Below are 12945 nucleotides of genomic sequence, written 5' to 3' on the forward strand. Positions count from 1 at the left end.
CAGGACTGTTGGTGAAGTAACCCCAGTGAGTATGTAAGATGTGCAGAGGGCAGGATGAGTTAGTTGGTTGCAGGATGTGATGGGTGAGAGCATATTCGGTGGATGTGATACATGGAATAGTGAGAGTTGTAGTCCTTGAGTGTTGCTGAAAAGCATGTGAAGTGAGAGAGTTAGAGGGAGTGGTGACCCTGTGAGTGTGATGGCCCTTTTCCTTGTGGAGACTAGAAAATCAGTGACCTCCTGGTACTACTGGGCTTCCCACTTCACCCAGGGCACAGCACTGAAGTAGGCAGCCATTCGGGTTCCGGCTTTGCTCTGGTGCTGTGGTTTCCAGTGGCAGTTCTTCCTCTCTACCAACACCTCCAGCTCCCTGGGCCATGGCTTTGATGATGAGAATGGAGTAACAGAGTTGTTTGGGGTCTTTCCTGGCTTTCAGCATCTAAAGCTGTGTGGAGTCGCCTTTAAGTATATGTAATATATATTAATAAATGTAATAATTCTAATTAAATATGGCACCAGTGAGATGAATGCCCCTGGATGTCCCACCAGTGACAGGTCTGCCCTGCTACACAGAAAGGGACCAAGAGCTTGGGTTCACACTTAGTAAGGTGAAGAGTGGAAGAATGCATGAGCATGATTGCTCTGGCCATGACGGGCTGAGCAAAGCACTTTATAGAGTCACCGAGATGATGAGCACAGAAACAGATCCTTCAGTCCAACTCGTCCGTGCAAACCAGATATCCTAAATCAATCTAGTCCCATTTGCCAGCACCCGGCCCATATCCCTCCAAACCCTTCCTATTCATATACCCATCCCGTTGCCTTTTAAATGCTGTAAGTGTACCAGCCTCCACCACCTCCTCTGGCAGCTCATTCCATACACGTACCACCCTCTGTGTGAAAAAGTTGCCCCTTAGGTCCCTTTTATATCTTTCCCCCCTCACCCTAAACCTATGCCCTGTAGTTCTGGACTTCCCTACCCCAGGGAAAAGACCTTGACCATTCATTCTATCCATGCCCCTCATTATTTTATATTATTCTATAAGGTCACCCCTCAGCCTCTGATGTTCCAGGGAAAGAAACCCCAGCTTATTCAGCCTGACACTATAGCTCAAACCCTCCAGCCATAGCACCATCCTTGGAAATCATTTCTGAACCCTTTCAGCTTGAACAACATCTTTCCTATAGCAGGGAGACCAGAACTGAACTCAGTATTCTGAAAGTCCTATGCAGCTGCAACATGTCTTCCCAACTCTGTACAAAATGCCCTGACCAATAAAGGAAAGCATACCAAATGCTTTCCTCACTATCTTATGTACCTGCAACTCCACTTTCAAGGAAGTATGAACCTGCACTCCAAGGTGTCTTTGTTCAGCAGCACTCCCCAGGACTTTACCAGGAAGTGTATAAGTCCTGCTCTGATTTATCTTTGCAAAATGGAGCATTTCATATTTATCTACCTTTAACTGAACATAAAATATTCTGCCCCCTATGAATCAGCCCTTAATGACGTATCTGTATAGCTTCCTTCAATGGGGTAAGATTCAGTCACAAAGCCTTGATTACAATGCTCTGCATTAATTAACAGTGAGTTTGCATGGGAAGAATGCAGCACCAGTGGACGGCCAGGTAAGAAATATTTTTAGATTTCTAATTGTTAAGTTATTTTTAATTTAGTCCTTAATGAGAATCAGAGCAGCCACGTTTGGATAGCTTCATTCATAAACTTTAGGAAGAATCATTTGAGCCTAGAGGGACAAAGAAAACTGAATTATTCAGGGTGGCAGTGTACCAGAACCCCTCCACCTTCAACCAAATTGAGTTCTCGGCACCAAGATATCATCAGCTCCACCTCCCTGCCCTGCTGCCTATTTGAGGCCCTTAAGTTGTCAATTCATGATCATTTAAGGATCGCTTAAGGGCCTATGCCTGCCTGGACTACAATTGTCTCAGCTCCATGTGGGTCTAAGATAGAGTCTGGATCAGTGGTGCTGGAAGAGCACAGCAGTTCAGGCAGCATCCAACGAGCAGCGAAATCCACGTTTCGGGTAAAAGCCCTTCATCAGGAATTTATTGCCCGAAACGTCGATTTCGCTGCTCGTTGGATGCTGCCTGAACTGCTGTGCTCTTCCAGCACCACTGATTCAGAATCTGGTTTCCAGCATCTGCAGTCATTGTTTTTATCTAAAATAGAGTCAGCCCACCCAGCTGATAAACATGTGTGGCCAGGCAGTCAGTTGGTATGGGAAAGATAGGCCCCTATCTGTATTAATCTGGTCACAATCGAGGGACTGCACACAGGATGAGAGTCAGCCCCCTTTCCATGTTTGTGACCCTCCTCTTCCCTTGCCGCCCCCCCCCCCCCCCCCCCACCCTCCAGGGGCTGCTGATTGGAGGAATATGCACCGGTTTTATACTGGACTGACAGCGCAGGTATCTCACCAGCTGTTGAGCATGCGAGTGAGTACCCAAGAAAAATGAAAGATTCCACCCCATTGCAAGAAGGGTATTCTTAAGAAGTAGGAAATGTGAATAGCTTATTAATATCTGCTTCAAATCATGGAGACCCATCATTTGGCAGCAGAGCACCAATCTCCATGATACTCCTGTTGGGTTCAGTGCATTGGGTGTAGATTCTGATAATGGACCCCAGGAGGAAAAATGACCCAGCACCATGTTGACTGCATTGAGGTGAATTTGTCCCAAGTTGACCCCTGACTCTGTATAAATCCTTGTGTGAGTGATTTCAACAAATTTTTCGTAAAGGTTCCCAGTACGGTGTACGTTTTCTGGAGGAGGGTACACCTTGAAACAAATTGAAATTTTGCTAGAAGGAAGAAACCTTTGTGAATCTACAAAGCCAATGAACGAAACACAAAAATAATTTCTTAATCCTGTCAAAGGACTGAAAAAAAGCAAGTCTAATAAATTTTTGAGTGGATTTCTGAAGTGTCAAAATTAATAGAAACAATTCAAATAAGAATATACTGATAAACTAAGCTGTCACAAGAGATGGTGATTCAGTGATTAGCACCTCAGCGCCAGGGACGCGGGTTCGATTCCAGCCTCGAGTGACTGTGAGGAGTTTGCACATTCTCCCCGTGCCTGCATGGGTTTCCTCTGGGTGCTCTGGCTTCCTCCCACAGTCCAGAGATGTGCAGGTTAGGTGACTTGGCCATGTTAAATTGCCCGTAGTGTTCAGGAATGTGTAGGTTAGATGCCATGCACCTGATGAAGGAGCGTCGCTCCGAAAGCTAGTGTGCTTCCAATTAAACCTGTTGGACTATAACCTGGCGTTGTGTGATTTTTAACTAGGTTAGATGTATTAGTCAGGGGTGAATATAAAGCAATAAGGTAAGGGAGTAAGGCTGGGTGGGATACTCTTCGGAGTGTCGGTGTGGACTTGTTGGGCCAAAAGGCCCATTTTCACACTGTCGAGTTTTAAGTCATAAAGAAGCAAAATTGGCATAGGAAGAGCTTTTTTCACAACTGAGCAGCATCACAACATTATGACTTCAACACTGTAAGGATCTTTTTTTAAGACAGTACAATAGCATAACATAGATTATTTGAGTCTAGGAATAATGAATACCAAATATCATACTGTGCATGTAAAGTGGTGACAGTTGACATGAATATAGATGTCAGTCGACAGTGACAAAATCAATTTATATTTTACCTTTACGTAATAAAATCTCCCAAGGCACTTCACAGGAGCATTATTAAACAAAATGTGACAGCAAAACGCATAAGGAAACAATAGATGACCAAAATCTCAATCAAAATGGTAGCTTACAAGGGATGCCTTAAAGGGGAAAAGTGAGACAGCAAAGAGGTGTATGGAGACTATTCAAGGACAGGGTCACTGAGAGGGGAGCCATTAAAATTAAAGATGTTCAAGAATATGAGATGTCTCACAGCATTGTGGGATTGAGGAGGTTATAAATATAGGGAAGGACAGAATTTGGAGCAATTTGAAAATTAGGATGACAATTCTAACATCAAGCTTTTAATTAACTATGTGTCAATATAGGTCTCTGAGTACAGTGGGAATAGATGACCAGAACCTAGATTACGTTAAACCAGAGGAAACAGTGCTTTGGATGTCCCCAGGTCTACAATGGGTAGAATATGGCAGACCAGCCAGGGGTATATTGGAGCAGTAAGTTTCGAGTTAATATCAAGTGACAGATTCTGTTCGCTCTATTACTGCCTACTTACTGCTGATGCCAATTCAGAGTTTGGTTATCAGTGTGGATTCTTGGTTGTAGGGTGAGTGTGGGTTCAGCACGAGACCTGGTATCAACGGCAGAGGAGAGGTGGGCCCAGCGATGAAGAGATGGCACCTCAAGAGTGGCAAATCCTTCATTGGTGGGTCTGGGACAGGCAGCAGTGAAGCGGTGGAGATGTAGGTGTTATTGGTGGGTGTGGAGCAGGCAGCAGTGAGGCAATGGAGGTGTCATTGGTGGATGTGGTGCAGGCAGCGGAGGTATTATTTGGTGGGTGTGGTGCAGGCAGCGGTGAGGCCGTGGAGTTGTTATTGGTGGGTGTGGTGCAGGCGGTGGTGGAGGGGTCATTGGTGGGTGTGGTGCAGGCAGCAGTAAGGCAGCAGAGATATTATTTGGTGGGTCTGGGGCAGGCAGCAGTGAGGTGATGGAGGTATCATTGGTGGTTGTGATGCAGGCAGCAGTGAGGCGGTGGAGATGTCATTGGTGGGTGTGGTGCAGGCAGAGGTAAGGCAATGGAGGTGTCATTGGTGGGTGTGGTGCAGGCAGTGGTGAGGTGGTGGAGATGTCATTGGTGGGTGTGGTGCAGGCAGCGGTGAAGCAATGGAAGTGTCATTGGTGGGTGTGGTGCAGGCAGCGGTGAGGCAATGGAAGTGTCATTGGTGGGTGTGGTGCAGGCAGCGGTGAGGTGATGGAGGTATGTGGTGGGTCTGGGGCAGGCAGCGGTGAGACAGTGGAGATGCAGGTGTTATTAGTGGAGTCAGCTCAACACTCCTAGTGGAGACGGCTGAACAAAGATAGACTCTTCCTCAGGTATATCTTTTTCATTCTTAAACTATTTAAAATGGTGCCAGATTGAAGTGACAGCTCAAGCTTTTCACTGTGTCTTACTGTATTGTTTGTTGCAAAATTCAAGTAATAATAAGTCATTTCATTCAATTCAATTAGGTTATAATCTGCCTGAAGGTTGCTATTTTTGGTAGTAAACAGGCATGGTCTGTGAACATACATATGTTTAGAAATAGAAAAAGTTGTTTTTCTTAACTGAATGCATCTTGATGTACTGTATCAAACTTGTTTAGCTTTTGATAAAGTTACATGCCAAGAATGCAAAACCCCCACTGTTTTAACCTTACATGTCTCACTCTGTGGAGAAAGTGAGGACTGCAGATGCTAGAGATCAGAGTCAAGAGTGTAGTGCTGGAAAAGCACAGCAGGTCAGGCAGCATCTGAGGAGCAGGAGAATCGACGTTTCAGGCATAAGCCCTTCATCAGGAATGCATGCCTCATTCTGCCTATGATCTGTATGTCTTTGTTTGCTATGATCTGCCTGTACTGCTCGCAAAACAAAACTTTTCACTGTACTTAGGTACATGTGAAAACATTAAAACAAATCAAATCTAATATTATGGCTTTCCAAAAAACATGGTGTCCTTACATTCTGAATTTTACAAAATATCAACATCTGCTCAAATATACTTGTTTATTTTAGCCCTTGAACAATGCTGCTCACATTGAGTCTCTCATCGGCAAAGCAGACAAGAGCATTAACGTACAAGTGGTTGAGTCACAAATTAGAATCTGAAACTCAGTTGAGAGTGTGTGCTCCAGATGGGCTGTGGTTGTATAAAGTACACCCTTTGGCAGTGACCCATAAGATACTTTGCCTGTATTAAATCAAACATAAATGATCCCTTAGTTAGATCAGTATGTCAGCACCAACTTATGCCAAGGGCTTTAAAGTTGCACAGAATGCAATATTGCATCCATAATTGCTGATAGTCACAGTAGCAGTATAAAATACTTGTTTTCTGAAAATGATACCACAATTCAATAAATTTGTAAAGAGAACATGATTCAAAATAAGTGAATTAAGTGCAGAATAACTAAGAAATCCAGCCAACCCCAATTGGATATTATTAAACACACATTGGCAGAATAGGAACCTATCACCTTCAATGAATAGTCAGATTTTCATTTAATTTCTCATAGATTTTAATTTCTAAACAGACCAAGCCTTTGGGTCCACTCAGAAGCATCCTTATACAATATGTCAACTGAGATACTGCACAATTGTACTTCAGGTCATCGCCATGTCAGAAACAAAAGCTTGAGAGTAAATGTGAAGTGCAACTAATCATCAAAGAAGTGTAACAGACCAGGATGGCATGTCAGCACCGCGAATGGCTAAGATTGTAGGAAATTTACTAAATACTCTTTTATAAATCATTTGTTCCTTGATCAAGGATCAGATACATATGACTGTACTGTGGTAGGAAGAAGTGCTTCTTGCCCCAGATTTAGTTGGAAGATCTCTGGTTTTGGGTGTTTCAGTTTTGACCAACTTAACACCACTTATAGCCTCTGTCCTCCACAATTACTGACACAACCTGGTTCTCCTACTACATCCACATGACCCAATACACGAAGCATTTCCATCCTCAGTTCTTCATTCATCCAGGAAACAAACCTTCCCATAAACCACTTACAACTCCAGCCTCAAACTTCGTTAACCATTGACAACCATTTATTATAATCCCTCCAGAGCAATTGAGTTGGTCATCCACCTTCAATCCTCAGTCAAAACTTCTTTATTAACAATTCTGTTGTTGCCTCTTAAAGTTCTCTGCACATCTTCACTCAGGTTAAGAAAAAACATACAAACTTGTATGCACCTGATCCGAAGTAATCTCAGTCATTCTTCATCTGTTATGAAAAAACAAGAGTATTAAGTTTTACTGAACTACTCTGTTCTCTGCCAAAACTGTTCAGTGCTCTGGAACATTTCCAGAGGACACAGGTAACAATTAATTTTAACATTTCTCTTCCAAGCTCTCTGTACCTTATCTCTGACCTAAATGCCATCTGCTCGTGGGTTATTCTTCCAACTGCCCTTCCATGGAAGCCAATTCCATCTCCCTGACACACTTCCCATTAAATCTCTAAATCATTCCCATCCCTTCCCAAAGCACATCTTGGATATTAGAAAAGCCTGCTCTCTCAACTCTATTTCTATTAAATTCCTGACCAACCAAGTTGTCTTCTTTTTGACATGGCGCCTGACATTATATAATTATGGGACTTTATAAAACAATGGTTTAGCATTAACTGCAGTATTGTGTCCAATCCTGGGCATTAACTTCAAGTCTTTGGAATAATGCAGGAAAGATTAACAAGAATAATTCCAGGGATGAGAGACTCCAGTTTTTTGGAAGGATTAGCAAATCTGGGGTTGTTTCTTTTAGAGAATGCAATGTTGAGAGGGGATTTGATGAAGTTTTCAAAATCATGATGGACCTGGGTAGAATATGTAGAGAGAAACTGTTTCCATTTGGATGGGGAAGGGAGAGAATTGAGGACCAGAGCGCATCAATTTAAGGAGATTTGAAAAGGAATCAACAGTGACATTACGCAAAGACTTGTTTACACAGCAGTTAGGGGAGATAGTGGTGTTGTGGTAATGTTACTGAGCTAGCACCCAGAGGACACAAGTTTGAATCCCATCATGGTAGATAATGAACTTTATTTCTTGTCTAATAGTAACCATTGTCATCTGTTGTTAAAAAAAACATTCAATTTTGTTCGCTCATGTCTTTTAGGGAAGTAAATCTGCCCCTTACTTGGTCTGGCCTAGATGTGACTCCAGACCCACAGTAATGTGTTTGACTCTTAACCACCCTCTGGGTAATGAAAGATGGACAATGATGATAGCCTCGCTAGTGTCACCTACACCCAGTGAATGAACAAAATAAAATCTGGCATACACTGTCTTGAAATATGGTAGAGGAAATTTCAAGCATGATTTTCAAAATGTAAGTGGGTAGTAGTCTGAGGAGAATGGTATAGCAGGGCTATTGGGAAAGAGCAGGGGATTGGGGCTAGACAAATGACTCTTCCAAGTATTGGCATAGACAAAGTGGGCTCAATTTTCCCAGCTCCTGAACAATGTGGACAATGGCAATTCAGTTTAGAAATTACGGTGAGATCAGAAAAATTAGATTCTGAAGAAAGTTGGATTTCTCAACCAAGGTTTGAATCGTGAGGAGGCATGAGGCTTATTTGCTTCTTTTGTATGTGGTTTGCTATTTTTGCATGAGGCAAAGAGAAGCTGGACAGTGACCATACACAACATAAATGTCACTACAGAGACCTGGTGGCTCCAGCTCACCACCGGGACTCCTTCAAAGGCTTTATATCAGCCAGCAGGCCCAACACTTCAGGACATGCTCCATGGGAGTGGCCTACAGCCTCTGTCTGCAGCTTGGCATCTGACATGCTTCAGACTCACCACACATCATTGTCACACTTACAGTATTTAACAGCTGTATATATGAAAAACACACTGGGTGTACTTCAACCAGACAGCCATGTCTCAAAGCCATGTCTAAGTAAATGGGGTTCAGTCAGGGGTTACTGCAACATTAAGTCAAGAGTTTCACCTCATCTCAGTATAAGGGCTGGGATTTGGGACATCAAGGACTGTATCATTACAGTCCCAGGAGTAGGCCCAGCCGTTCCCCTGCAGGACCAGAGCAACCAGTCCAGAGATAGCAGTAAGCCAGTCATGGGGCCGCATCGAAATCCGCCAGGGATATGGAGCCTCATCAGAGAGAGCTGTCAGGTAGTGGGGTGAGCCACAGTTAATCCAGGGATTCCAATCACTGAATGCTGTGATAGGGAAGCTGAATAATTCAATTTTGAGCATTGATGACTGCATGCTGGGATACAGAGGGGATAGTAATTGTGAAGAGGAATTCTATGTATAAGTAGAGAAAATAAAGCATGTGGCGGTAAGGTGTTCTGTGGGAGGGAGAGTCACCATCACCCCTTCCAGTTGAGGGGACAACACATAGCTATATTTGACATAACTAAGCTGTAGGTGTAAGGCTCAAGGAATAAAGTAAACAGCTGAATGTTCAATAAAGGGCTGGATGGGAATATGGGCAAGATTAATCAAGATGGTTGACTCGATGATCCATGGTTAACACTGCTGCCCCACAGCACCAGAGACCTGGGTTTAACTCCATCCTCAGGGGATTGTCCGTGTGGAGTTTGTACATTCTCCTCTGGTCTGTGTGGGTTTCCTTTTGGGGTTCTGGTTTCCTCCCACAGTCCAAAGATGTGCAGGTTAGGTGGATTGCATGCTAACTTTTCCATAGTGTCCAGGTATGTGCAGGCTAGGTGTGTTAGCCCTGATAAGTGCAGGGCAACAGGGTAAGGTGGGTCTGGGTAGGATGCTCTTTGGAGAGTTGGTGTGGACTCAATGGGCCACATGACCTGCTTCCATACTGTTGGGATTCTATGATTCTATGATGGGGTTGACAAGGAGAGTAAGCCAGAGAGGAATATTGAGGGTTTAGGGAAGTATTCGTGAGACTGGGGCTGTGATTCACTCTGAGTAGCATGATCTGTGCTGCTGTTCACCCTCATCCAAATCACAAATATGCCATTGAAATGGAAAATGGATTCCACCACACCTGAATGGGTGGATAAGTGTTTTTCCCTCTGACTAAGCAGTTCCGTTTTTATGCAATGTTACACCTTTCAAAGGTCAAGACTGTTAAACAGACCCCCAAACATTATAGATTAAAAACATTAGTTATCATGCAACTCTGTACGTGGGCATCATGCACTGTACACTGTGTCGGTTAAAAGTCCTGACCACAGGCAACCGTTCCCATACCATTCAACATGACAAATGAATCCAACTAATGGCTCTGAACAGATATAGTTGTGAAAGCTGTAAAAATTCATTTTAGTTGCTAAAGTCACAATCATAAGGCCTTAAAGCACACAAAAGGTGCAGAAGCTGCTCATTACACTTTTTGGATCATAAGATGCCCACACATTACTGAGTGTGCCATGCTGCCTTTATTGAGTAATGTGAGGGCTGGAGTGGGAGGGAGGTTCTTATATTTGCTGCACTACATACAAATCCCTATTGTATCTTTGCCAAACAGTTTGAACTGTATATGTCTGACTCAGGCCAACACTATGCTAGGTCTATTTTGAGGCATCCTGTTAGCCTTCATGTCCCAGTGTTTCAAGGATGCTATACCATGCTGTGGCTACTGAATATCACATTTCTGAGGAGCTGCTCTGTTCCTGATATTTCCTACCGTGGTTCAATGGAACCATCCTCAATGGATCCAGGCACGGAAGCTGCTTTTCTCAATCTCCAACAAACTTGGTGCAACCTCTTACAGTAAAGCTTCCAGCCATAGGTGCCCTCAGGATTTGGTGAAAATATAGGACTTCTTCCATGGAATGCCATGCAGGTGTGAGCGAGGCAGCAGCACAATACTCTGTGCAGAGGTGGAGGACAGAAGACCATGCATATCTGCAATGCAACTTCCTCCACTGAAGCCAAGAAGGACCAGGTATCTCCCTAACATCAGCTTCCATGTACGCCATGTCAGGAAATTCATTCAAGTAGTGCTCAGTCTGGTGATGCTGTTAAATCCATAGATTCTCTGATCCGAACCCCTGGGGAATGCAAGAACACTATGTGACAGTCAATCTGAATTAATGTGAGCTGCGTCATTGTGCCAAATAAGAACAGATGGAATAGCAGATATCTATAGAGCAGCAATATCAACTGAAGGATGGAGACAGGATAACTTCCTCAACATCTGTCAATGGCATAGAGCTTCATGAAATCAGCTTTCACTGACTGGAAGTGCAGTCCTACTTGCAAGTGCAGGTTAATGCTTTGTTCCTCGTGGTTCATAAAAGGCTAGGTTATAAATTGATGGAAGCCTTCATAACCTCTGATACTTCCTCATTCAATCCTGACATAATTTCATGCTAGTATGGGCACAATGGAAGGAATTGACATTATTCAGACAGGGTTAGAACATTATCTGGTGCTTAGGATGACTAGGATCTGTATTTCCATTCTTGTTGGTTGCAGCTGGAATGATGTTGTTGACGCAGTTGACAATGAAAAGTGAACACGTATTTACAAATGTGAAGGTACTTTTACAATGCCGTTTCACCTTTTATGCCCTCGGCAGATTTTCTTTCTCCTTTCCCTCCCGCTATGCCTAGGTGCAGCCATGGGTTCCATAGCTGGGGTAGAAGGAGTCTGTCCTGTTAGTCTTGGGGTTTCTGGCTGGCAGCCCTGGGGCATTTGTGGTGAAGGAGCTAACCAAGAGCTCCAGGTCCTTGCCAGTAAATGGGAGTACCAAGTTGTCTCAGTCAATCATTTGTGAAGCCATTCTTTCCACTCTGCAACTGTGAAGGGCAGATCCTGGTTGGGGGAAGGGTGGGGGTGTGGTGGTGTTTGTGGTAGTTGGGCGGGGGGATGTGTTGTATATGTGAGTCTTCCACCGACTAGTACCTACTTGCATGACCCAGTCTCATCATGTGAAAGGGATATCTGGAGTAAGATCAAGGTCTCCTCATCGCCCAATTGCCTTGGAGGAATAGTACTGAGGTATCTGAATGGGCAGGTAGGCAATACAGAGGGTATGCAGGGTTAGTAGTCTGGGAGTGACAGTTTGGGATGATTGGAGTGAGGGAGGGACAATGCTGCACACTATTGTGTGACAACACGATGGTAAACCCTTCTACCAATTAAACCAAACACTCAGAAAAGCTCACCTTGCCTTGTGATCTGTTAAAGTATGAGTGACAGAGAACTCCCAAATTCCACTATTTAAAGAAAAAAATATCAATTTATTCTTTAACTCTGAAAGTGAACTCTGTAAAGTTTAACTCTTTACAACTCTAAGCCTAACTGCTTGTTACCTGCCTCCAACTCTATAACAATATTCTGTTCCAATAACTATCCATTTTAAAATTACATAAACTTAATTAAAAAGCTAGATAGCTGTAATCATCTCTGGTATCCTCCTTCCTCTGGCTGTCGATCTCCTTGGATCATCTTTGGTCGTTTGCTGCACACATGTTTCATATGCAAAATGTACCTTTGGTAGAGAATGTTTTGCTGTTACTGTCAATGGCGGTTGATGGCTCTCTGGCTAACTTTCAAAATATCTGCTTCTTTATACCCCTAACATCAGATTGTTTCATTGTTTCGAGGTTGGGAAAAAAATAATGCATTCAAATTTGATTAGGTTTTAGTATCCTGGGGCATAATTTAAATTGATTGGTTAAATTCAAATGGTTGTAAAAACAGCAACCAAAGGCCAAGTCTTTGTTTCACTGCCAAATGTTATATATTTTAAAGTTTCCAGTATACTCTGAGACTGCTAGTCAGTCACATGACGGGTGCCTGCAAGCCTGAGTCTTTCATATGCCCAGATGACCTCCTCCTGGTAATTCATGTGCAACCTGTAACACTTCCTGTCTGTATGCTACCGGCAACACAATCTGATGCACTTTTGGTCCTTTTCTCCATTGCATTAAACTGCCTTGGTCTCCATTTTCATCTTAGGATCCTACCTTTAAGATAATAAACCTCAGGAATATTCTCTGGCTCCTTGTCTGAGTATGCGTCGGAGTATGCATCAATATATAGATCTTTTATTCTCTCGTCTTTCTGTTGTAAGTCCATTAGCCTTTCAAGAGTAAACGTTTCTGCCTGTTCAGGTTTTTCCTGCACCATTACGTCAATCAGGGTGTTTGCTAACTGACATCAACTCCTTAATTTTTCTCTTTAATTTTTAATTCGTGCTGTGACTTATGATAGTGGAATTCTGTTACTACTCAGTCTGCGAAAATTCCAGGATATTTTTCTTTTAACTCCTCAGTT

The sequence above is a fragment of the Hemiscyllium ocellatum genome, chromosome 36, assembly GCF_020745735.1.
Source record: "Hemiscyllium ocellatum isolate sHemOce1 chromosome 36, sHemOce1.pat.X.cur, whole genome shotgun sequence".
In the NCBI taxonomy this organism is placed as follows: Eukaryota; Metazoa; Chordata; class Chondrichthyes; order Orectolobiformes; family Hemiscylliidae; genus Hemiscyllium; species Hemiscyllium ocellatum.